Source organism: Erithacus rubecula, assembly GCF_903797595.1.
Source record: "Erithacus rubecula genome assembly, chromosome: 3".
NCBI classification, from domain to species: domain Eukaryota; kingdom Metazoa; phylum Chordata; class Aves; order Passeriformes; family Muscicapidae; genus Erithacus; species Erithacus rubecula.
In genome coordinates, this window is record NC_136689.1 from 62,085,769 (window position 1) to 62,113,468 (window position 27,700).

The window sequence follows — 27,700 nt, forward strand, 5'->3', positions numbered from 1 at the left end:
TTCCCCTGCTCATTACAGCCTTAGTCTCTCATTTTTTGGCAGAAAGCCCAGCCCTATCTTCTCGGTAACCTTCTCTTAGCAACTGGAAAATTGCCGTTCTCTTCCATAGGCTGAACAAACCCCAGTGCCTCACCCTCTCCTCACAATTCTCATGCTTCAACCTCCGGCCTTCCTGCTGACCCTTCACTCTCCTTGATCTGCCATCTGTAGTTCTGTTGGTACAGTCTGATGCACTTTGACTGCCAGAGTTTACCACTGAGCCCAGCCTGCTCCAAGCCCTCCCATGTCCTTTCCAGCAAAGCAGCTTACCAAGCTGTGGGGGTTAGTCCACCTGAGATAAAGTGCGCTCTATTTTGTCCTGACTGAACTTCATGATGTTCCTGTTGGCCTAGTTCTCTGGCAAGTGTAAATCCCTCTGGCAAGCTTGATCATCTCTAACATATCATGTACACCCTCCATTGAGTATAACCACTCCATAGACCTGACTGTACTGCAGTCCCACTGACTGTCCCATCTCTTCCTCCAAGTCATTCATAAAAGTATCAGACCAGCCAGACCCTAAAGAAACTCCACTGTAACCAGTTGAGACAGAGCATAAGCCCTTTTGACCAATGATTCTGTTCGTTTTTTGCCTAACTATCCATTTGAAATTGGATACAATGATCCTGTGGGAGACTACATGGAAAGCCTTGCTAAATTCAAGGTAGACAACACTGTATGCTTTCCCCCCTGTTTGACAAATGAAGTCACCTCATCACAAGAGACAGTTTAGTTGGTCTGGCGTGCTTCACCCTTGTAAATCCATGCTGACTGTTCTAAATCACCACATTCTCTTTCATGTGTCTGGAAACTTCTGGAAAGATGGCATGTTCCATGATGGTTCAGTATTTCCCTAGATTGTCCTGCATGCCCTTTTCCTGAAGGTGGGTGCATCATCTGCTTTTCTGCAGTCACAGAAGACCTCCCCTAACTCCATGACCTTTCAGTGATGACAGTAGCAGCCTCAGAAGGACAACACCCTTGGGTGCAGCCCATCAAGTCTCCTGGGTTTATGTGGACTGAGCTTCCTCAAGAGGTCCCTGAATCAATCTCCATCCACGCCTGGCAGTTTTTTGGTCCTTGAGCCCTTCCTACATGCAAAGTGATGTTACTAAAAACCTTAAGGTCAAGACACCTTTTTGCATATAGTAATTGAACTGGGAAGCAGTGGAAGGAGCTGCTCAGATCCAGTTGATGATAGATTTGTAATCTTTAGGACTACTTAACATTTCAGTGTCAGTCCAAGCCACTAATGACCAAAAGGAGTTGCCAACTGATGTCTGAAAGAACTGGGTAAAATGCATGGCAGTCTTAGCCAGTTCTTTGAGGAATGGAGGGATGTTCATACAATCTTCATATTGAAATTCATCACTGCAGCTGTCATTATGACTTCAGCAGAAGCACATGCTTTACTGCAGAATTCAAGCTGCTCTTTCATCCACAAAAAGGATCTTTTTCATCTGCAAGAGAAGGGAGTAGTGAAATTGAAGTGATAGAAAAGATTTTTCCTGGTCTTGGGTCAGACTTCATTTCACCATGGATGATTATGAAACTCCAGAACTGGAACGCACACTAACATCCTGGCCTGATGCTGTCATGGTTCTTAGCAAGTGCTTCAAGCCTGGCTGCTGAGAAGCATTGCTGAACTGCCTTTTGCAATCTGACCTTAAGATCTGTGACCTTGCAGAGCACACTGTAGTGTTCTTTCTGCTAAGAAGCATGGAAACACCCAGCAGGGAGGTGAGTACAAAACAATAAGTGCCATTTTCTACTCTGTTCTTCTATTTCCTTACCCTGGTCTCGCTCCAAGGGGCTTGCCTAGAAGACATGGTATCAAGTAGAAATCAAAATCAGAAGTCCCTCTGAGAGAAAGCCAGAGCACACTGATGGCACGCTAACCTTCTCTTTGATACAGGATGAAGAAAGCATCTTTTCCCTGACAATGTCCTTGGGCCTTCCTCTGCCTCCGTCTGGAGGTGACAACACCCCCAGGGAGGGGCATGAAGGGGAATGCTTGCTGCCCTGGAGGGGTCTGTCTTGTGGTAAGCCACAATGGGAAGAGAATAAGTTTATGACTCAGTTATAAAGGTCAATTGCATGCTGGCTCTAATTTGACAGAAAAAAATTATGTCAGCAAAAATGGAAATGTGTGAGCTCCACTAGCAAACTTAGCTTTGGGCACACAACATGAACATTAATGCTTGCTTTTGATAAATGAGTAGCTGAACAGATCTTTGTACAGAAAATACACCTCAGTAACACTTCACATACATGAAATGCCAACAGTTCACATTACCAGGACCAAAATAAAATAACTGAGAAAGAGCAATTATGAAATATGTAAACACTCAAGAAAAATGTTAGCATTTTACTTGAGAGATGGCATATATGCAAAAAATTGCTCACAATACAATTCCAAACTCAACAATTTCCAGTTGAGTTTCCAAACCCTTCAAAAGAGTTTCTATACTGAAAAGTGCCTAGTGCTGAGTTTCTTGCAGAGGGAGGGAGAATTTGAAACTAGGAAACATTGCTGGGGAATGTGTAAATTAAAAAAGGTGTAATATCTTGACAGGTTACTTTGATGACCTGGCTGATAGAATTGCAGTTTTTCTAGTATATTTATTTTCCTATTAACTAGTGGACATAACTTGGCATTGCAAGACTTCATTGATTCTAACTTTTCTTGGGTCTTTCAAACACGTAGAAGGACTATATTAGGATGAAAATAATGATGCAACTATTCAAAGCACCTTGTCTTGTTCATCAGATGCTTATCCATTTTAAACTGGGAAATTACTTAGCTATGCTCAAACCCTTGTGAGAAAAATAATTCTATTTTGAACCTATGTTTCAGTCCTAAAGAGCCTGCATATGTTTAAAAATAACATGGTTATATGTGAATTTACAAAATGCTTACTATGACTGATGATTGGGTTTCAGGGGCTTGTTTGCAGATACTTTTATCCCTCCAAAATGCAGCATAAAATTATGAGGAGAAAAATAAAAGAGTGACAGAGTGTCAAAGAATAAGGAGAAAACTACAACCATGACTGCATTCAAACATACAGATATGCACATAGAACCTTTTCTCAACATTAAGTAAATTAGCTGTGGAATATTTCCCAGTTCTGTGTGACAATTTTGCTGACATAAGCCATGAATTTGGGCTAGCTTACACAATCACCATTTTTGACCTAAACAGTCTGGGAATAGGGAGGAACTCACCAAAGTCTGTTTCATCACCAAGCATCTGGAAGTCAAAAGATGCTGTCCAAATTAACTGGTGAGGGGTCTCTGACATATGTATAATCCTTAGCTCAGTATCCTCATGTTAATCTTTGGACCAGACTTCACTGTACCTCCTTCTTCTCTGCTCTCTACATGCAGCTATTGTGGGTGATTTATTCCCTACTCTTTTACAGGGCAAGGGCTTTTGCACTTCCTTCTTAAGATTTAAACTTGGTAAAATAAGAAAACCCCATTGTCTTTCACCTCAAAATTTACAAAATCTAGAAAAGTCTTTACAAAATAGCACTTTTTATCTGCAGCTCATCTTCTTCTGAATTTGATGACTCTGTTTGAATCTGAGGAAAAACTGACAGAGCTAGGTCATAAGTAAAGCTCAGTGAATCCATCATCTGTCATTAGGCTGTTAAAAGAGTTTTTTCATTGCACTTGCAAGAACATGAATCAATCTTTACAACACACTTGAAGAATAGAACTCATTTTTATCCAGTGATGCAGATAAGGGATTTTGCCACCCCGTGAAAAACTTGGACTTTTGTTGTTGTTGTTGTTTATATTTTTTGGATTTGTAGTGATGGCAAAAATCAGCTAAAGTTAAAACCCTGCAGTAAAAAAAAAAAAAAAAAAAAAAAAAAAAAATTCTCCTAGAACAATTAAACTGAATAATTTAAAAAACATTCTATATTAACAGTTCCTAATTTTAAAAATAACAAATTGCTTAAAAGTAGAATATTCCTGCACTAAGAAGTAGAATAATAGATTGTTTTTGTTTTTTCCTGACAAGAACCAGTAGAATTGGATGGCTTTCAACAAACACACCACTTCATATTCCAACTGCTTCAAAGGGAAAGCTGATTACTTGCTCAAGGCTGTGGATACTATGATGTTGCCAAAAATTTGGATTCTTTGGCTACTTGCTCAAACCACTGGAATTCATCTCCTAATTTGATCACTAGTTAATATTTCTGAATGAAGATAGAAATAATCAAAGTCTAGGAAACTGAGGGTAGGTGAACAATTTGGGAATCACAGAACCATTTAGGTTAGGTAAAGAATTTTAAAACCATCAAGTTTAACCATACTGTTTTATGCAGACCAATAAACATGGGGAAGAACAACCCAAGTGTAAAAAAGCTGAAACACAAGTTTTTTCATATAATGGCCAAACATTTTTTAACTAATAGACACTCTTAATTAAAATGTAATTTCTTCACCAAATAGCAATGAAGGACCTTAAAAATGGGCTGTTCTCTTTGTCCAGTATGCTCTCTTCCTAGCATTGGATGATGTTGAGTAGCACATTAGTGGAATAAAGTGGAATATACAGTTACGGAGTAGTGTGCATTCCTTTATATGAATTTATGTTATTAGCACTATATAAAGAAAACCTGTTCTTCATTAACCAAGGCTCAGGCATCATAGTATATAAGTTTATGCATCAATCTTTCTGGATTTTCATCAGTATTAGCTTTTTCTCCATTAGAGAACTGCTTTATCAACTAAACTATTTTCTCATTTTCTATAAAGTGACTCCTTTTACTAACCTGAGTGCCATCATCATTTATACTGGTTTTCATGTAAAAGAGAGTAAAGAGGGCTTTATTCTTCTGTAAATGTCACCAGTTCCAAGTACACTACTGTGTCTTGAAACTGGTTTTCCTCTGACCTTATCAAGAAGGGCTGTCTACTCTAACAACACCTGGGATCTTGCCAAAAGAAATCAGAGTCTAACATAGAGTTCTGAGAACAGCAGCTGAGTGTGAAAACAGAAGTGTGCCCACCAGCCTTCAGAGGGCTGGTGTCAGCAGGGAACTGCCCCTGACGTGGCTGCAGTAGCTCAGCTGAGCGAGCGCCTGAGAAGGGCACACCACTGCTGAAAGGCTTCTCTGCCTGGATGCAAGGGTTTAGCTTAGCAAAGGCCAGTCAAAGGGCAAAGAAAGCAGCACTGTAGTGTCTTTCTGGGGAAGAAGGCCTTGGTGCCCACCAGAATTTAAAAAACTAAGCTGGCTTCAAAGATTTTGTGTCTTGTCTTCAATATAATGCAAACTGTATGGAGCGCCTTGGCCTCATCTCGACAACAGCAGTGGTGCTTGCCAGCAGTTCTCTAAGAATACAGTTTGGCAGAGATACAAACAAGTGTGTGGAGGAACCTCAAGGAATCTGGCTTTCCTGAATGCAGGGAATGGCAGTATTAGGCAGAAGCAGGCACTGTCTCTATTGCATTTAAGATATGGTTTATTTGAAATGTGGCTGCACTGTATTAATGATCCCTTGTTTCAGCAGGACAGCTGGGATGCTGACTGCCACAGCCATTACTGCAGAGAGAATAGAATAGCAAGCTTTGGGCACAATTAAATGAGCTTGATATCCAGCCAGGGCCCAGACTGAAAACAGAATGCATGAATATGCCCTGAAAGAACTGCAGGAGACTAGAGAGTTTTGCTCCAAAGGGGTAAAAAACTACAGTCTGCTTGGGGGGGGGAGTGAAAGTACAACTAATTGCAAACATTAAAAGATTTTAATGGATTCTCAACATTTATTGTGGTGATTATGAAGATGATATGACTGACTGGACACTCCAGGTCTTAACTGGATGAGAATAAGGGTAATTATTGACCATTTGTTATCCTCTGAGGACAAAACCATAAATATGCCAACATGAAAAGAAATTGTTTCTTAGTGGGATGTTCTTCAATCTAAGCAGGTTTAGTACAAGCTGTACAAGTAAAAGATCTAATGATACTGACTTTAATTCTTAATTCAGCAATGATCTCAAGAAAGAACTATTTAACTGCACTGCTCACTTATCCTGGTATTCAGAACATTATTGGTGTCTGCAAGAGACAGAGAACAACTCCTGAGGGCCTTGTTGCTGAGCAGAGCAAGCAGTATCCAAACCCTTCAAGCAGCTTTGTGTTCTACCAGGCACTGATTGGCTCTCAAATTTATAGAATGGGAACAACTCATAACACCTGTGTGGGTTTAGTGGAAGAACAATTCTCCTGCTCAATTTGATGTACTAGAAAGAAGAAAAGGGCAGGAACATGTTTATGTTTTTGATGAAGGGTCCTCTTCAGACAATGACTTGATGTAGAGGAGGGGAGAAGAGGAGAAAAAGAAATATTTAAGCAATGCTCAGTTTATTTCCCAAAGTTTGAAGTGAAATTTCACAGGTTGTTCTCATTTTTGAGGAGCAGTACAAAGCACCTCATCTTGGGACTGTTTGAGAAATGATGTTTTGAGTAAGATCACTCAAAGAGCAGAATGTGTAGAAGCCATGCCAACTACAAAATGGACATATTGTGATCTGTTTAAATGGAGCTGCCTAAGCACATCCCGAGTCTGTAGATTTCACAGCATCTTGTCTGGAAATACACGTTCATGCTCCTGCTGCAGGAGGTCCTGCAAGTTCAGTCTCTCCACCACTGTCTCATTTTAATTAAAAATATAACTGTCCAAACCATTTTTCCTTCTGCAACTGGAATCCTTTGTTCTCAAAGTCTACACCTACATGACCCTGGACAACTTTCCTGAGGGAAAATTCTCCTAAGTCACAAGGTGGTGCAAGCCACTGACAAAGACCTTCTTAAGCTACAGGCTGGAAATCAGGATGCAGAAGGCAGAGTGATTTCAACTACCAAAAGCAATGAATTGAGAAAAACCTAGCTGGACAATGCCTCCCCCATTATTTCTCAAATCCATTATCTCACTTCTTTTATGTGCACCTGCACTCATTTTTCAAACTTTTTTTTTTTTTTTTTTTTTAAAGCAGAAGCCATCTATATTTACACCAGAATGTACAATAATAAATTGCCTATTCTGCGGCTAATCATAGAGAAAATAGACAAGGGAAGATGAAATTTCTTACTCCAAGAGAATAATTTACATAAACATAAAACATGCAACTCTATATCTTATATGTAGAATTTCTTGCAAGTTATGCTTTTGTTTAATTGTTCCTGTTAGAGGAATATAATGGCAAAGGCTTCCAAAACAATAGATCTTATTTTAAAAGACATAATCAAAGGCTTTTAGGTGATTGAAAATTCAATTTAAATGGTTTCTTTGAAAACAATTAATTTGCACCATGAACATGTTTCTTTACTCAGTCCAAGTATTTTTCTTTTGCCAGACAAGCACAACTTTCCATAACTGGAAAAGGGAAAGTGCTCCCTGTGCTTTCTGTCTCATTTAGTATTTTATTTTTTATTATATTGGATTGTACTCCTTTGACCTGACACTATTATTTTCTTTAATTAAAATTTTTAGTATAAGCTGCGTAATGAATTATATTTCAGCAGTAATAAGTGGTAATAATTCAGATGTCTTTTAAAAAGGCTCATTCTAGTATATTTTAATATGCAGTTTTATACTCTTTGTCCCTTCCAATTTGCTCTATTAGTTTATTACTCTGTGAGTCTATTTTCATGCCCTTCAAAACTGCTGCTTGCTCTTCCTGGACACAACGGTGTGCTTCAGGCAGCATAAAAGACATCAAGAATTTGATGCCTGATTATGGCTTTGTTGTTTCAAAATAATTATTAACTATCTCCATTTTTTTTTTAACTTGCTTTGAATCCTCTTGTCTGCTATTTTTTCTTTTCTCAGACTTCAAGCTGAGACTATGCTCTCTAACATTTTCTAGTTCATTGGAGGTCATTAGCAAACAGCTTCAGAGAAGCTAGACAGCATGTTTGCTCTTTTCATGTTCCTGTATTTCAGTTTTTGATGGGACAGAATCTATTAAGATCTTCTCCTATACTCTCTTTCTCACGTAAGCTCTTTGTTCCTTATGATCTATGGGGGGAAAGTACATACATACTGTCTCTTGCTTTCACAGCTATAAAACAGCAGACAGTTTTTAAGGTAAATAACATGCTATTGTATCAGATATTGGCATATGTCTTTACATCACTGATGCACACACCTCCACTAGATTGAAACAGGTAATCACATAGAAGTAAACCAAAATTATATGTATGGTAAAACACATACAAAAATACACTTGCAAGTGTAAAGCATAAAACCTTGAAAATCTGTGCATTTTTTAAGCTTACTTTCCAAAATCGCTGTGTTCTAACTACAAACTTGGTTTAGACTTTGCCATGTTTTAGAGGCAGCTCACCAGACCTGTCAAGCCTGCCAACTCCTCCATCTCAATCTATGTAATACAAAGCCATCTAAATCTTACAGGTCCTACTCAGAATGACACTTGGAGCTACTAAAATCAACCACTACCTGTGCATTTTCTTTACAGAAACTGATGTTCCACCAAGAGGTTTCCACATTCAGAATAACAGGCAGGAGAAGTCTTCTTAATCAAGTGAGGAAATAGAAAAACAAGCAGTTAAAATATTGGCCTAAAAGACTATAAACAAATGAACAGTATTGTTCAGAAATACTGATTTTCTGTGGAGGAAACAAAATGTCAAGAGGAAGAAGAGGCAGTAGAAAAGGAGACTTGCAGGTTCTGGAGAAAGATACGTGAAAACAAGAGGAACTTAGGAGAGAGGAGAGGAAAAAAAGACTCCAAGTAATTCATTTATTGATTCAATAGTTAGCAGAATTTGCATATCCATCCCTGTTTCCGAGGCTTTGAAATTTTGTTTATCTCCAGCTGTTTTTCTTATCATTTTGGCATGTTTTCTCATCACATGCAGCCATTTAGCTCTCAGATGTTCTTGCTAACAGACTGCTGGTACCTTTCAGCTGCTTCCAGGCCTTCTCTTTTGAGTCTCCCAGCTGCCTCTCTCACCCCTCATAACATGACTGGCCTACCCGATTTTTAAAAAATTGTTTCCAGCTGCCACATTTGGTGCTCTAGATATTTTCCATTCTCTCCCCCAGAATACGGTATTTTGGAGTGTTTCTGTGGGCTGATGGGATGACAGCAGATTTCCAAAGCCTATTTCTATCCTAATAGGAATCTCATTCGAGTCCTTTTGATATTTTCAGGCACCAAACTGAAGTTTTTATTTTTTGCTGTTAGTGAATGCTGGGAAGCTGAGAGGAGGAGGGGAGTGTGGTGCTAAATCACCAAAGAGGTAAAAATAAAATGACCTATGACCAGATAATCAACTCGCACCTCTTGCTGTTCCACAGATCTCATGTATCTTGGTTTTCTCTTTTCTTAAAACTTGTCAAATCTCCCACACTTGAGATTAGGAAGAAATTTCACACTGGAATTTTTTAGAAGAAATTTCAGGTCATTTCAGCTTACAATTTGGAATCACTAGCCCAACAGTATCCCAAATCCTTACTCTACTCCTGCAGACTGCAGCCTCTGGAACTGACATGGAAAAGGCTCTATGTATATTTAAGGAGCATACTTTGGTACACATGAATCCTTTGACTTTCATGGTCAAGAAAAAAACTTCTTACACAGGTTCCTCTTAATTGTCTAAGAAACAGTTTAGACACACCTGGTGGTGATTCTCATGCATTCATTTGCACTTTAGAAAGCAGGTAATGCTTTCATGTAGAATGGTTTGTAAAATTTTGTCCCAAACTTATATGGCAATAGGAAATTCTGACTGCCAATGTACTCAAAATGTACTCAAAATTAAACTTCAAAGCTATTTGTCTTCCTTTTTTCCCACATTTGGGCAAAAGTAAAATGAAATCTGGTCACATGAGGCACTTAAAAATTATGAAATCCTAACTGGATTTTAACAACGCCATTTGAATAAACATGCTTGAATGTTCAGAAAATAATTACAATTTTTAAAAACCCTAAAGATCTTATCTGCATATTATTTAAGTTTCTGTTTTTTCCCTCAGGGCTATTTCTTTTTATTCAAGACCTTTTCTTATCCAGACAGAAGCTCAGATTTAGCCACAGGAGGGGCTTGGGTGAAGAATCCTTGTGCAACAGGTGCCCACTGTACCCAGATGAGCCAGAACAAAATGTATTGGCTTCCAGCACTTGTTTTGAAATAGGTCATGAACTCAGAAAATCCATTTATAAACATTGCACCAGGCTGCAGAACAAGGTACATGTTTGGTGGTGTCCAAGAAAGGAACTCCACCACTCTGGAGGAAACATCCTCTGTCCACCTTCTTCCATTCTCCTCTCTGAAACTCGTAGCAGAGTGCCATGGTTTAATTCTAACTGGAGATTAACTGGCCAAAACCAGGACACACAGGACGAGCAAAAGGAGTTCTGGATCTGTGTGCTCATTCTAAAACTGTGAGAGGGAAAAAGGAACCATATTACGAGGCCTTACAAAACACTAAGAGGAACTTGCAGCGTGATTTTAAGAACCAGTTAGGTCACTACAATGGTCAGCAGAGAAGCAACCATTGAATTGGCAGGTTCAAGTAGAGGAGAGGTCAGAAGAGAGGTTTTTAACAGAATCACAGGCATTTTCATACTGTCTGCAAGCAGTTTCCCTCTTAAAGGGTTTACTGGTTTTCTCCACAGCACAGTGAAATTATGGAGAGCTCTCCAGATAACTTAGAGAACTTTGTGTTGGGTCTTGTGGTCTTGTCTTCAGATTAGATAGTTTTAATAAAGTGCATAAACACATGTTTTTAAAACATCTCAAAAGTCATAAGAGCTGTGAGATCTTTGCAAGACATAAGATTGTTACCAGACCTGAGGTCAAAAATCCCAGGTTCCTTCCCAGTTTGGTTTTTAATGCTTGCAAAATTCTTCTCTAGTACAAAGAGAAGGATTTTGCAAGTCAGTTCATGAAATAAAGGAGAACCAAATTCCACAATTAAGTAGGCTATCATCTAGAACACATAGTTCTCCATTCCTGCCAAGTACTATCAATAGTCTAAAAAGAACCCTATTAATACGAAATGTTTTGATTTGGAATAGACAAAGTTGGGGTGGCCTACTTCCAAAGAAACCAAATATGCTGACCATGACACAGCACTCTGAACTTTCCACATGAGATCACTAGATATCTTTGACAGTGAGGAATGAGAACAGGATTACATATTCAGTTTACAAAACACAGCATCACTTTCTATATCTAGGCTGCATCAAGTTAAATGGCAAGAATTGATATAAGTACTTTCCTTCTTAAAAAAAAAATCAAATAGTATATACATCTTCCTGTTCCTGTAGTTAATTAGACAAGCATTAGCAGATAATGCCAAATCCCATGATTCTCTGTCTTACATTTTATCAGCATTGAATACTGTAGTCTGGTGCAAAGCAAAAAAATATAAAAAAATGACAGTCATCCCCACAGGCTTAACTTTACCCGAGGAAAAAATCTCCCTAGTCCTGCTCTATGATCAAGACAAACACATAGATCCTCTGAATTACTGTCAGAAGGATCCTCTTTCTGCTGCTTGTAAAAGTATGTAAAAGGGACTAGCTCACCTAAGGTAAAGTTTGCTTCCGTTGTGGTATTTTCTCTCTGTAAAAGGTTACCTGCTGATTTTTTTTTATATATTTTCATATGGAAATAGAAGACAGTGATTGCCTAACTTTGCTTCTCTGATTAATGCTGAATTAAATCCTAAAGATAGTTCCTAGAGACAATCACAAAAGCAATACAAAACCACAATAAATTATGAATGTATCGGATCAACAGCAACTCTACTGGTAGCTCCCTATCAGGTTGATAGACCCTTAACTATGATATCAAAAATTGGTGTCTCCAATATATAGTTCTTTAAAGAAATAAAAAGTCAAAGAAAAGTAAAAAAATGGAAGGAACATATAGCACCATACTTTTCATCATTTGAAACAATGTTTTGTCTGGAAGAAAATCATTATACCAAAATTCTGTAAGTATGTAACTGTTCTTTTAAGAGGGCAAATGAAAGTGCACAGTGACCTCCAAGTGCTTGGTGAGAATTATATTTTTGATTTGGTCATTTTCAAATCTACTAGAAAATCTAGTGTCAGCATCTATTTAATAGAGCTGACACAGTGGGGATGCTGCACAATGTTTACATTACATGTGGCATGTATTCCCATGTAGCTTTTGCAAATGAACATTTGTAATTCTCTAAAAGCTACAGACAGTAAGTCAAGAACAGATGTCACAGACTTGAATCCCTTTCATCAAATACTATGGTATGAAAGAATTAACCAAATAAAGTAAATATCATGTAATTGCATATTGAATTTATCTCACATATGCTATGGAATACCAAACATGTATGTAACACATTCAGTTTATGCATACAACATGGTTTTTTTAGATATTGGTTATTTTCTTTTAATCAAAAAATCGTTTTACTGCTGACACTAAGTTGCCTGTTTTCGCTTATACACGCACAGCCAAACACAGTTGGGTTAAATTCAAAACTCTTTTCTACACAGCCTTTTCCTCAACATTTCTACTTTGTTTTGTTGCTCAGTGTATCAGATGTGTTTAGTCACTTTTGCTCACTGCAGTGTGAACACACATGGATGCATCTATGTGTGGACTGAGAGCCAGACGTGGAACACCAAAGAAATGCTTGCCAGGTAACTAGCACAGGTGGAAAGCTGCAAACACAAATACCTCAGATGAATGTGTGCACGTGAATTTCAAATAAACTCAGTGTCCATGGGCCATGTGTTGTCTTTGTGTAGCTTTCACCAAGTTTATCTTGTGGCATATTGTTGTGGCTGTTGCTCAGGAAAAAAAAACAAAAACAAACAACAACAACAACAAAAAAACACTGCCAGAAAAATACAGTTGTTGTTGTTGGTGTTTTTTTGGGGTTTTTTTTTTTTGTTTTTTTTTTTTTTTAACATTAAAAAGAGAAGGGCAGATTATACTAGTTATTTCAAAATATTTGAGCTGGAATTATTAGTGCTCTTAATGGCCATTTTTACTAGCCAAGACAGTGCATTAATACAGTGTATCTATTTGTTAAAAGACTTCTCTTCAAACAAAAGAAAGTAGCAGGCATTTAATGAAAAAGTAGTCATATCAAACCCATAACTTTTAAAGGATGGACTAAGAAGTTGTGGAAAAGTATAAAAAGTTGTGGCATATAAGCAAAATTATGATAGAAAGTTTTATTTCTTCACAAAGCTGCATCAGAATTTCAGAACTGATCAGGTACACGCAATAAAGTCCAACATTTCCTCAATTATTGAAACAGTGATTGTATAAATTTGAGCATTATCTTATGCATTACCACTACTATCACTCCTCTTCTTTGGACAGCATCACAAATGTAGTGTCAGTAGTTACAGCTTGCAGAGCCAAACAAAATTTTGCTATTGCAACACATGCATGGAGCAGACAATGGCCAATCCCAACTCATCCTGCACAACACCAGCCAAAATAGTCAATGGTGCTGCCAGAGTCAAAATATGTCATTGTGTTCTCCTTATAATACAAAAGGACAGAGTCCCACAAATTCACATCTGTCACCCTTGTGAAACGGAACTTGATGGGAAAATTATCACAAAAGTTGATTTCAGTCAAAGGAGCCAAGTGAATCATAAAAAACCTGGACAGCCACTGATGTATATTCCTTTGCCTTTTGCCACAGACAGGAACAATCTATCTTTATTCACTGCATATACAGTTACTGGTAAGCAGGTTTGATGACAAGCTATTCCTCAGAGCACATAACAAATTCCAGGGGAGTGTATTTGTGCCGAGCTGCAACACTGCACAGCTATCTGAACCCAGACCTTGCAGCAGTGACAGGTATCACTGGAACCCTCAAGTGCAAGTCATTCATATAAAGCCCAGTGCAAAGTGCAGCCACTGAGCTTTTGATCCACAGGATCTGGTGGATTTTTTGGAATTCTGGTCTGTAACTCACACAGGAATTTGACATATTCATATTTTGCTATAAGTACCTTGATTGAGGCTTCTGAGGTTAAAAAAAATTAAGAGAGTTAACATAGTTGACTGCTATCAGTCCATGATTCACTGATCCCTGTCAACACCTCAGAGCTCCCACTTCCTAGTGTCATATCTGTGTCCAGCATCTGAATTTAGGTGTATTAGGAAGTCTGTGTGGGCATGACTGGACAATGACCTGAAAATATTCAATATAGAAGCCACTTTTGATTGGCACGTATTTTTGTTACACCAGTCACATAAATGAAGTTTTACATCCTATTAGCACACACATTCCTAGTTTCAGTCACTGGGTCAGATGTGCAGTGGCTATAAACCAGCAGATATCTGAGCTTCCTGTAATGTCAGGAGACCTAGAAGAACTGAGCATCTAACCTGAAGTGCACTAGGTAAAAATAGAGTCCCTTTCTAAAATATTAATGGAAAAATTTACTGAATTTGTCTCCAAAGATATCCTGGCTGATTAATACTACCTGAACATACTGTTCTTGCCTTAAACAGGTACCCTAATTAAGATGAAAATGAACAGAGATAAAGGAAAATAGGGGAAAATATTACACCGGAAAGATTCAATACAATAAAATCTTCAGCTTTCACAGCCTTTTCAGTATTAAGGCCCAGTTCTCACAAAAAGAGGTTTGAAGGAAGAGGGTGAAAGATCACACATTTGTCATGGTCCAAATTTCATCTTCATTCAAAACTAAAAAGCTCCATGACACTGTTAAAGCAAAACTGCCACCCCAATCCACCTCTAACTGTCAAAAACAATTCTGTGACTCTGTTTAAAATAACTGCTAATGGCCTCTCCAGAATCTGCATCCCCAAAATGATCCCCTAAAATAAAGGAATTAAACCCCTGTATTTCAAAGGTCATTGGCATATGAAACAATGAGTTAAGTATAATGAGGTGTCAGTAGCAGTAATGAGGTTATTTTTTGATCCCAAGCTAATCCAAACAGTTGGAACGTGCCAAGTAAGTTCCATCCCTCTCAACTCTGGGAGAACAAAAAAACAAACATGAAAATAGGAGTGAGGTTTGTACAAAAACACATCCTATGAATTAATCTAGGAAATCATTAAAACTGTAATAAATTTGAAATAACATATATGGAGCCACAGGATGGATTTTAAGCTCTTTCAACACGAAGTTTACTTCCATTTACTGAAATCATTCTCTCTTAGTATGAAACTTCATTTGACACACATATTGTGCTTCAGACATCAAAATGCTTGTCCAAGTTTCCTAACAGATCTGTGGATAAGACCACAAAGCTTTAGTCTACAGGGAAAAGCAGTTGACTTGGCAAGTCTGCCTGTGGCTCACTGACCTTTGTTTCAGAAAAGGTCACTGCAGAGTCAGGTTCCTGAACTTCCCATGGATTCTGCAACTCTAATGGTAGGGATCTTTTAGGCTACAGCATCATGATAGCCTAAAGAAACATCAATAATTAAACCCTTCTCTTAAATTCCCACAAAACCTTTGCAGAAGTTCACAAGCAATCAGGAGTGATTCCAGTCCATTTCTGGGTAATCAGCAACCAAGACATTGCTGAAAAGTGCTGTAAGAACACACAAACCCAGCTGCACGTGGGTGAAAGGCTGAAGGTTTCTGTGTCTGTGTGAGGAGCTCTGACTGTCTGTTGTCTGCCTTGAGCACAATTATGAGAGTTTAGCTTACAGTGCTATCAAGCTGGTTCTTCTTGTTACATTCAATGCAACAAAAAGCAGAATAAAAAGGCAGTAAATTTTTTTCCCCAATTGTTTTCAGTGGAAGAATTGAACACTGTGCACCTCAGGCTGCAGGAATTAAGTTGTAAACCATGGCAAATTATATTTGGTTTGCTAAATGAGCAAGTAGAAACCCTTGAGTTACACAGCATTTTAAGCAAGAGAATGACAGACTGAAACAGGTTTTACACTGATGCTGGGTTAAATCTTAAATTAGGCATGTGCAAAGCCTTTTGGTTTCTCATGGTGTGGCCCACACACAGAATGAACAAACCAGTTTTTAAAGAGGTGACACCTGCACAATTAGAATTATTATTTTGAAGAATCATAGAATAACTCAGATATGGAATTGCAGATGCTACTAAAAAAATCATCCTATTATTATTAGTTCCAAAGGAGCAGTAGCTGCTGACACTGCTGAACTTTATGATCATTCTTCTAAATTAAATTACTAGTAATCTTCTAAAAGGTGAATTTCTTTTCTATAATTTATATAATTTAAATCCTTATCTTTGGTTTCTTTTTTTCAAGATGCATAAAGAAATGGTCTAAGTAAGACAGAAGAAGCTGTATGAAACTACTCTTGCTGAAATGAAAAAGTTGGGGTTTTTGGAAAAAAAAAGATAATGTAGGGGCCAGTGGATTAGATGACCTCAAGAGATCCCTCCCAACATAAAAAATTCCGTTATTCTCTAATAGATATTTTATACATTGTATGTTCTATACCTCATAAATTGAATATACTTTATTCTACTGATAAATATGAATTATTGTTAAATATATGTTCATTACACATTATGCAATTTTATGCATTGTATTTTACATACTCTATTGTGCAAATAAAACAAAATAAAATTAAGCAAAAGCTAATGTGCCTATTTTTCTTTAAATAAAGTTACAAACTAAAGAAGTACTGGCAAAAAAGAAATAGTAAGATAGAAAAAGAGATGCTTCTGTACTCTTGATGGAGTATTTTAACAGCACAGTCTCCAGTTCAATGTGTATAGTGACAACAGAGGAGTAGCCACTATGACTATTAGTACTGCAATTCCTTATGCAAACAGATCACTCTATGTGTCTAAACATACAGACACACACAAACACATGACAAACCAGTCCCAACACTGGTTCATTTCTATTTATCATTCTGCATGCAGTCACACCTTTCCACCTATCCTGAAAGTCATGAATTGGCATTTGGTGGGGGGATGGATGTGCAAAATCCAAAAATTTTGAAAAAGGGAGACTGCAACTGCTTTCTGGCCAAGCATTAACTGCAGGCTGCTGGATAGAAGCTGAGTAGTCACGGCCTTCGCAGGTGGAGCGTGGGAGGTGAAATGCACCGTCAGTGAATGAGGTTGCCGGGCAGACACACCCACACACCCACAGAGCAGCTGCTGCGGCTGCTCCTGTCAATAGCCCCAGCATCTGAAGGAGACAGCTTTTTCAAAGGTGAGCTGGTTCAACTGCACAAGGGTTCAAGGACATTTTTACAAATTATTTCCTGAATTAGAGCTACCTTCTATTAAATAAGGGTCACTACTCAAATGGACTTCAGCTGGAAGAGGAGTGGACCCCTAAGAACTGCCACCCCCCCCCCTCAAATCAATGACTAAAGTTGTGCTGATTTCAATCACCCTGAAACAAACACACCTTTAAACCTGAGGCTCTCCCTCAAACAAAAATGGACTCAAAGAGGTGTTTTGCTCAGAAAGGCTCCAGTATGAACTTCCAACTACTAAAAACAGCCCCTGGACACATACAGGTGCACTGCCCATCATCCATCACTTTTTTGTACTGAAATGTATTTTTGACAAAGACCTAAACACCTCTGAGGAGCTGAGCTTTTCTCATCATTCTCTTCCTGAAGAGTACCAGGAAACATGAATACATAACTGTATTTTCACCTGTACTTAAGGGATCTAATGCTTGTTGTTTGTTGTCACTCATCCAACAGTCAGAAATAAGTAACTTTTGAGTTTTGGTTGTACTCTTGAAAATTAGTATTTGCACTTCAGAAAATGAAAACAATAAAAAGATTGAGATTGATATTGTAGAACTGACATCCAAAATGACAACATAAAAATGGAAAAATGTAGCAACAAATATCAAAATAATTAGTAATAGCAAAACAACAACAGGCCCTTGTATTCTGCATTTCTTGAACAGTAAATTATCACAGAAGATACAAATACAACCTTTAGGCTGGGGATCTATATCACACTATAATCATGATAATCAATCTCCAGCAACTCCCATATGTGCAGCACAACAGGTTCTCTACCAAATTTGTTCAGTAACACTAAAATGAACATTTTAAGGAAGATATGAAAAGCTGCACTTCAGAAATATTTTAAATTAAATTTTACACCATTAATGCTGACGAGCCAGTAGAAATACTGATACTTGGGAAAGGGATTTTTTGTTCACCACAGCTGATGATGTAGATCAGCTTGTGCTTCCAAGAATGTTAAGGAGACCATCTTATCTTTTGTTTTCCCAAAATATTTCATTCCATTGTTCCTCTGACACATTCCATTTTCTTTTTATTAAGGGCTAGCAATTCACTCCCTGCTGCTGCTGACCCCAAGGCCCCCAGTGTAGCCCCTAACTTTGCTCTAAGGTGCATACACAGGAGGTGACAGAAGCCACAAAGCCACTCAGCCATGCTGAGGCAGCCAACCACAGTAAGCAGAGCAGGTTTAACTGATCATTACAGGCTGAATGAGTCTGATGGCTGGAAGAGGCTGACATTTCAGGATTGGTCAGCCCAGACACATGAACAAACTTTTATATGCTATGGCACAGATAAGTGCCTTTAATACTGGTTTGACTTTGTAAATACATTCATTGTGGCAATACTCGACTATTTGGGTTTAAAATAATTCAACATTTTATAATTACCACAGGATACACAGTTTTGATACTTTAAATACACTTCACACAATCTGCAGTGCCTGAGTCTATCTAATACTGGGGAAATGAGTTGCAGATGTCCCAGTTTAGCAGTTGAGTAGTAGAGGTAGATGACTTCCTACAGATTAGAGGGACAAGATAGACCTGAACTTCAGAGGGATGCAGAAAGGTCTCTTGCTAATCTGATGTGCACATCAAATGAACAATAGTAACCTAATAACAAGCATCTGTAGGCCACAGACTGTCTATGAAGGTGCTTCTACGTTTTTTCTTTGCATCTATACTATTTATATTTCAACCTAATGGGATATATAGGAACTTGGGTTAAAAGTTCTTTTATCAACTATTTGTTTCACAAATACTATAAATTGCATACTATTCAGAGTTTAATTTATACTGTACTCTAAGTATTTTTTTTTCCTTTCAAAACCTACCTTATATTTTAGCTTTAATCTTATTAGGTAAAGGTTAAATATAAAATCTTCATCATACATATCTTTCATGCTCCTTTTTTTCATACTCTGTGATCAATCAGTTATAATTGTGAAAATCTCTATATAACCAATAGTATTGTTCTAGAGGTACCGATACAATTGAATTAGAATTAAAACAGAAGTCCTTATTTATACCTTATTTATGTATTTTATGTTTATTTTTTAATGTTCATGGTCTAATTCATAAGTCAGTCTTAGAGTGCTGTTTTCCTTTCTTTTTCCTTTATGAAGGTACAAGAATGGCACATTTGATGAGGGATTAAAAGAGAACTCCAAGATAAATTATTCATGAGAGCAAACAATATTATTTTCTAAAGAAAATGATAGCTTTTAGAAACACAGTGCAGTATATGCAGAGCCTTTGTGAAAACAAGAAAATAAGAATGAAATAGACGAGGGGGTTTGAAACAAAAATATTATTTCTGATTCCTAAATGACTGGCCTACATTTATTCAAGGAAAATATTAATTCAGATATGTAGGGCAAAATGCTGACCCCGTCAGCCAGTGACAAAACACTCACTAACTTGAGGAGAACCAGGATTTCATCTCATCAGTGCAAAATATTTATAGTTCCTCCAATCCATTTTAGGTATTAAATTTAAGTATGTTTTTAAAATTTTCCTTTATGTTTTGTTACTTTACTTTGCTCCTCCTCCCTTTTTGAGGAAAAAAAAAAAAAAAACTAATGTGGATATTTGGATCAGACAATCATTGTATGTTCTACATTCTAATCTATTCCTTGGCTTGATTCATCCTAAAACCATTCTTGGCTTTATATTTCCTAAGTGAAACCTTTACTTGAGAAAAGAAATCCTTCTGCCACATATGTATGAGGGAACCATGTATTGAGAACAACAGATTTCAGAAAAGGGGTCTAGTCTTAAAAAGCTCTCAAAATATTGTAAAATAAAAAGATGCACTCCCTTGCCATGAAGAATATAAAGGTGGAGTAAATGACTTTGCTAGGCTCTATGCTGCTGTGCCTGATCAGCTCTGCATTCCTAATCTAGGTAGTCATAAATTGCAAAATAATAATTCTGGCTGACAAAACTACATAATATAAGTAATGTACTGTACCTAGGGATCCTTGCCAGTAGTGTCATTTTGCAGGAGGATATAAAACTGAGATATCCTGATTCTTCAAGTTCTTGGTTAACGGAGAGGTTGAAAGATCAGAAGAAAATTCACATTGCTGTCACACCTGGCATTCTGCATGGGAAAAGCATAAATCACCTCAGATCCTTTCAAGAACTAGGTAAAATATTTCCAAGACTCACATTCACAACTCAAGGGTTTGCCCCCTCTATATTAGGGTAGTAAGTGTATTTACAGAGGATACCTGTCGATAGCTAAATGGGTTCTTACAGGAGAAGACAAAGCACAGTGACTATGTCGAGGTAAAGGTCTTTATTTACTGCCTGAGTGAAGTGATCTAACAGGGACTAAGTGCTTTTCTGGCTTTCCCCTCACCCACCCATACAGTGCAAAGGAGCTTGGAGATGGACAAAACCAACTAGGTACAGCATTGGGAGAAGGGGATAGCAAATGTCAACTGGTACCTTATTAACTATTGTGGAAGAACAGAGGAATTCTGTCTCAAAAGGGCTTTTTCAACTTATTCAGCCTGTAATGACCACTGGGGTTACACTACTTAGGAGCCACTGTTTAAATAAGGGCACAGTCTATTTAAATGCTTGGAACAACACTAAATTTATATATTTCAGAATACACATTGGTTATCTGCCCACATTGCTATTTGATTATATCCTACAAATTGTTCTCTCTGTAAAAAAAAAACTTAATAAGTTATCAATTCATGTGATTTTACCACAATTTTTGCACAATTAGGTGTTTTCTTTAAAGCACAATTCCTTAGAATCAGGTGATTCGTATTTTAAACAAACAAAAATGTTTCTAGCCCTGTGGCTTGCACAGTAAACCTTGAATTCATTAACAAAAACAATCACAAATATCCCCATCTTTTCAGGAAAAAAAAAATCTCATTTTCTGTGCATCTGGATTTTTCAGTACCTCTGCTGCATCAAGCTGTCAAAGCTTTCCTATGCAACAAGAATATTGACCTCAGGGACTCATTTTTAAATCTGCCCAGGAAAAAGTTTAGAGCTGACTCTATGCTTTCTACCTCTAGGAGACGGAAAAAAGAAACAAACTGCAATCTGGGTTTACTGGGGAAAAAAAGGAAGTCATGTCAGAACCTCCTCAGCAATAAGCAAAAATGACTTTGACTGATCACTAAATGATGCCAGCAGTACATGAAGAAGACTGATGCATTTTACTGATGATGTAGATGCAGCAAGTCTTGATGAGCTTTGATCATGACAGTGACGCCATCATACACACGGTGATGAAAGAAACACAGAAGTAGACAACAAAGAAAAAAATTTCACCCTCTAAGAAAAAAATGCAGCCACAAGAATACACAGATTCTGGATGCACCAGACTTCCATGCCTGACCTATTTGTACATTCTGAAAGTGACTGGAGCTTCAGGGATGGTGGGACATTTGGAATGAGTCAAAGAAGCTGTGGCATAAGGATGACCACAAAACTCTTTATTTGGTTTTGACTTCCATCAGTGTTTGAGTACAGTTGCATTTCTCTTTGTTGTAGATGGATTGATTACAAAGTACTGGCAGAGTCTAGGTTGACAGCATGGACATTTAACAGCTGTAATTATCCAACTAAGATGCTTCACAACTCACATCTGGTCTGGAACAGTAAGCCAGCATCATGGTAAAGTTGTCCTGACACTCTACCAAAGCAGAACTGTGCATTCAACTACTAAGCTGGAAGCAGTACCTTGCTTTGTTTGGTTGTTCTGGGGCATCACCAGAGAGCACTGCCAGTCTCTCTTAAAGAATCTTCTGTATCCCTGATTGAAAGAAGGTAAAAACAGAACCAGGAAGCTTAAACAGAAATGCTAAGATTCTAAAATAGGAAAACTAACACTGATCAATGAGTAAGACTTTGTTATTCCTTTTGACTACTGCTTCCATAGGTCTGATGCACAGCAAGAAAAGAGTTCAATGTGAAACAGTAACACTACACTCACACACTTGAAAGATTTGCTCAGTCAAATCATCCTCGCTAAAAGTTCTTTGCAAATTTCTGCCTGTAATTAAAACCACAAAGCTTCACTTGAAATCCATATCAAAATACAATAGTGTATGAAACAGGTTGTTTAGCAAAAACATGAGCCTTTATCCCACGATCATCAATAGACAAGGCAATGTAAATACCTAGCACAGCTGAGGCCCAAGCCTACCATATCCACTGAGGAGCTTTCCCTAAACCTCACAGAACTGGATTAAACCACAAAACTACCATTAGTAAAAGTAGTCACAAACACTAGCATGTGTGAGATCAGAACAATTTCCCTTTGGATTCAGCAAAGCCTTTAAACGTACACTGAATTATAAACAAGTGAGTAATTCCATCCCTATGTGACAAGCTGCTTAAATACAAGGTGAATGCTTAAGTGCTCTGCTACATGGGGATGCCATTACTCACATGCTTAATGATAAGCACGTGTTTATTACTTAACTTTTTATGTTGCAATGTCTAAAAAGAAGCATGCAACTAATTAATGTACAATTATGAGAGCCCACACCCCCAGAGCTTACTGCGTAAAAAAAGAATACAGAGAAGAGATAAAAAAGCAGTAGAGTGACAGCTATGAAATGAAATGTAATTTGAATCTGCCTGCATATTTTACAGGTGAACAGTTTAAATGATGACAGATTTCACCCCAGTTTAAAAGAGGAAAAGCAGTCCACTTCTCTGGCAGAATCTTCCCCCTTTTTTTTTTCCTGCGTGTTTTGACACTTGATCTGTACAAGATAACCACAAAGGGGCTCTTCACAGATCCATTTTGTTAATTAGCTATGTGCTGTTTTTCAAATTCTGTAGACTAAACAGCAGATTTGGTAAGCAAAAGCCATCTTGACATGTCCTGAATGCACTCCAATATTATTTAAACAGATATGGCAAATCACACTACGAAGATTTTCACAAGATATTCCAATTTCTTTTCACATCAGGCAGTGCTTCTGCAATTTTAATCTGTATTTTCTGCATTGCCCCAGCAAAGACAGACTGCATGAAACCAAGGCAATGAGCAACAATATTTGTGGTTTCCTCCAGACTCGTCTATGAATCATTTATGTGCAAGTTTCATCAATAGAGAAATTTTACAATCATATACATTGAAAGTCCATTTTCAACTCAGACTAGGAAAGTAAGAATCAACATTTTTAAGTCTTCTTCTGTGAAAAAAAAAAAAAAAGAATGCAAATAAAAGATGCACCAGAGTATTTTCTTCTAAGTAGGTTACAATGCTGTCATTCTACAGAGATTTTGATACCCTATCTCTACAGCTTCTGATGTGTACTTTGGGATCCCTGCACAACTTTAGAAATACACTCTTCTATAAAAGGGAATTAAACATGCCAGCCTTGGCACAGATTGTCTGCAGCAGCAAAGTTAGTAAGTAAAATGAAAAAGAATCATAAGGTTATATTAAACCAAATCCACTATACTCCATGAGCTGCTACATTTTACCTGGGTAACGTCCTGTAAAAGGGCTATTACTGCACTTCTTATTTAAGAAGAGCTCTTCAAAATTTCCAGAGAACTGTGGCCTTAGTTAGAATTTTAAGGTTTTTTTGGAATGTTTTGAACCAGAAGTTCGTGACCCTGTCCTCACTAAAAAAAGTACATGAATAAAAATCTTTAACTTAATGTTTCAATTACAGGCATCAATGTAATTTTTGTATATTTGAATGTATTGTTAGATTGAAGGCAAAGTGGCCAGCCCCAAAGGCCTGATGTTCCAGTCATTCCTTGAACAGTGTTCCACTTGATGACAATTCCAACACCACTTTCACAACTTATTCTTTAATGCTTCTATTCTTTAATGCTTCTAACTGTTCTTTAATGCAAGCCCTTTTCCTGAGGGGAGAGAACAAATGCATGTCATCTAGTCAGTTTTTTTGCACATACAGTATTTTGCAAAGTCCAAAATTTGCACATCTCTCATTTGTTTCTTCTCTTTAGGGGGATGTTGCTCAGCCTTAATTGAAAATTATGAAGTTCTATTAAAGAACTGCCCTTTCAGATTACCTTTATTTATTATAGAAACTGCAAGGCTTTCTTCTCTAGCATTTTCAGGCACTACCTCTTATATCTTCACTTGCCATGGGGTTTCCTGCCTTTTATGAGGTCACTTTACAGTTACTGAATCTCCCTTTTTTCTCCTTTTACTAAATTTATTACCTTTTATTGTTCCTTTTACCCTACACTGAGCCATAGGTTTGCCAAATTTCTCCTTGGGATAAGAAGAAATAACTTGATTGTTTTGAGAAGAAAGCACTCGAAGACAGAAGCGAAGATGGATTACAGACAAGTTTTAGACATGTAGGGCATCTGGTGGTTTGGTAGCCTCATAAAACTTTCCATAGAAAAGAAATGCCTCATGGTTTCTCCTTCTTTTCTGTATGCCCATTATGTAAAAGGATGATGTGAAGTGCTCAACTGAGCTCTTACAATAAGAGCTTATAAACCTTTTCATTACTTAACTACAATACATTTTGTCAAATTAAATTGAATTCCAGAGAAACTCTGTTGCATTTATCATCCTAAACTTTCAACTTATCATGCTGACACAGCACAAGTCTTGAGATTTAATTTTTTCTCTGAGTTGTAAGAAATACAGACCTAGAGCTTTACTCTAAGTAGAGTAGTTTCACTATTCCTTAATCCTTTTGGTTTTTCCTTCCAAAAGAAGATTTTCTGGTCTTGTTTCTCTCGAGTAGTTTCTGTATTGTGTGCATATTTTCAATCAGGTTTTCAATTCCATACTACCTTTACCCTTTTGGAAGGTTTGGCAAGGCTGTCTGGTTTAAAACATGTGCTGTTCTGTCGATTTCATCTGGCTGCTTGTACATGCCAAGGAGAACAAGTTAATTTCACTTCATATAGGAAACTGCGCCAGTGATTTTTTTGCAATTTCCAATGCCAATTACACTGTCTGCACTACTGAGTTTGGATCCCAGACAGATCCTTGCAGTCTGCTTGCTTTTGCTTAATGCTGACTTTAGGCATGTGAGGTCTGTGAGCTGCTATTAACCATGGCATTCTTGTTAAAATATGACTTTCCTCAGCCCACATTTAACTGCTGCACAATTAAAACAAATCCTTATGTTCTAAGTTTTATGGCAGTGTTGTCAGAAACGAAACATAAATTCTTCTAAAATAAGCTATATATTTGATAGAAAAATGTGCTACTGGTTTTTGCATGATACATGGTTGACTTCAAAAATATATTGACCTGAAAAATATATGTGGTCTTTTTTATTATTACCATCTAATGATTTCTTTTTTTTTATTCAAGAGCAAACTGGTTCTCTGGAGGCTGTGAATTCATGGTCTTCTCCCAAGGCTTCCATGCAGAAAGCCAATTTTTTTGTTTGATACAAGCACTGGAGCAGGTTTCAGGTGAATTTCCTTGCGACCATGTGGTGAGAAGCACCGCACAAGTGCAGAATTCTCACGCTTCCATTTGGCATGGGGTACAGACTGTGCAAAGCCCAGAGAGCCTGACAAATGAGGCCCAGGCACAAGAGACTGCCCACTGGAAATCCTAAATTCATGGCCACGCTGAATGAAGGCAGCAGCCCCGCTGTGGGCCCAGCTACAGCTGGTCAGGCTGGCACAGTTTAGTTCAGCCCAGGGCGGGCAATGAAGTGTCAGGTGTACATGAGGCTGCCCTCGACCTTCCCGGCCATGTGAGGTGAGGGGTCTGATGGTTTCCACATGGGCCCCACTCTTCTTTCCCACTATGGACCAGGCCAGTGTCTTGTGGGGTGCTCACTTCCAACCCTCTCAAGCCGTGCCCGATGGGGAAAAGCAGGGCCACCATGTCAGCGGCCTTGGGTGCCCTCCACCCTGGCTTGCCTGCACTCTCCCCTGCTGCTCCGTGATGCTCCACCACTGCCATTTCCCGCAGAATCCCAGCCGCCGCCGTGAGACACCTCTCCCTCTCCCTCTCTCTCCATTTTCACACTCCACCCACTTTTTGCTTTCTTTCTCCATCTCTGCCACCGTCTCTCTCCCTTTCTGGACTTGTCTTTATTTGGCACTCCCGGAAGCTGCTGGGCATTGCTCTCCCTGCCTGCCCGGGCAGCTGATGTGACTGACTGACACCGGCTCCCGCTGAGGAGGAGGAGGAGAAGGAGGAGGAAGAGGAGGAGGAGGAGGAGGAAGGAGAGCAGCGGCGAGGCGAGGGAGGGGGGGAGCGAGTGACCGGCAGCGAATTTCCATTGCAGAGAGGAGGGAAGAAAAAAAAAAAGGCTACGCGGGTTATCAAAACAGGTAACTCAAGAGCAGGCGGCTGCGGGAGGGGCGGGATGCCGGGAGCGGCCCGACCCCCCTGGCCCGGGCAGGCGCGGCTGGGGCCGGGTGCGCTCCCGGCAGGAGCAGCCGCAGCGGACATCTTGGGGATGGGGGAAGGTGATGAGGGCACCACTCCGGGCTCGGCCGGGGCGGCAGGGCGGCAGAGTTATTCCCTGGGCGAGCAGTGCTCCGGCGCTATCTGGGTCAGGGACCCGCGCTGCCCTTCGACTTCCCTCCTGTCACCTGCGCCGGGATGCGCACGGAAAACCTCCCCCTCGCTGCCTCCCTCCCTTCCCCCGGGTGATAAGTGGGGAAGGGAGTAATCTGGACTGGGAGAGGGGAGACCGAGCGAAATACCAGGACATGCGAGGGATCCTCTTTGGGGCCGGAGCCGGATCTCCTCCGCCGAGCCGAGCCCCCCGTCAGCGCCGGGAGCGACTCCGGGGGTGCTTTCGGCTGTGCCCCGGGTCCCGGCAGCCGACGGGTTATTCCGAATGCCCTCGGCTTGTTTGTGCAGACCTGGCTGTCAAGCGGTGCCGGTCTTGAACTCTCTTAATCAGCGTAAGATGATCTAATTCTGAGGCAGGCGGCTGTAGTGCCGGTGGGAAGCGGGACGCCGAGCCCTTGGATCCCCCCGCCCTTGGAGCCGAAGGTGTGCGTGTGGTTGAGGTGGCAGAAAAGCCTGAAGGTTTATCCCAGAAGAAAGGGTTAAACATCATCTTAGGTCAGCGACCTGAAGGCGCAATATATACCTTTACATAAAAACATAAAAAGGGTACTTCAAATACAAGGTGTCTTTCAGGGGGGCCAGAGGAAGGCAGAAATGAAGACCCTGAAGCCGAGGTCCTGCATTTTGCAGTAACTTGACATCAGGAGCCCTTCCCCAGAGACGCAACCGGCACAAAGCCGAGGAGAACTTGCCGTGACCTCACCTAAAAATGGGCAATCTATCCTTTGCTTTGGGGATTGTTGTAGATTTGTATCTTGGCATTACAGCATCAACAGTGAGGATTTTATCAAGTAGAATCCAGATTTTGTTATGTGTAGGGGCAGTCTTAAAAACAAAGACCATCTGGGGAAGA

At 39.1% G+C, this 27,700-nt stretch overlaps 1 protein-coding gene and 1 long non-coding RNA gene across 2 annotated transcripts in view; one reads left to right on the forward strand and one right to left on the reverse strand.

Annotated features, from left to right (window-relative positions):
• Positions 1–189: 189 nt before the first annotated feature.
• Positions 190–27,295, reverse strand: LOC306799233. The gene is made up of 3 exons (XR_013773561.1): positions 26,976–27,295; positions 20,284–20,415; positions 190–1,499 (listed from the first exon to the last, which is right to left on the reverse strand). It is a non-coding gene; the product is annotated as an uncharacterized lncRNA (long non-coding RNA).
• The window catches only part of CAP2 (cyclase associated actin cytoskeleton regulatory protein 2), a 67,745-nt gene continuing 66,269 nt past the window's right edge, over positions 26,225–27,700 (forward strand). The window contains exon 1 of the mRNA XM_079299949.1: positions 26,225–26,597. The gene's annotated coding sequence lies outside the window, so the exon portion shown is untranslated. The remainder of the gene's footprint in view (positions 26,598–27,700) is intronic.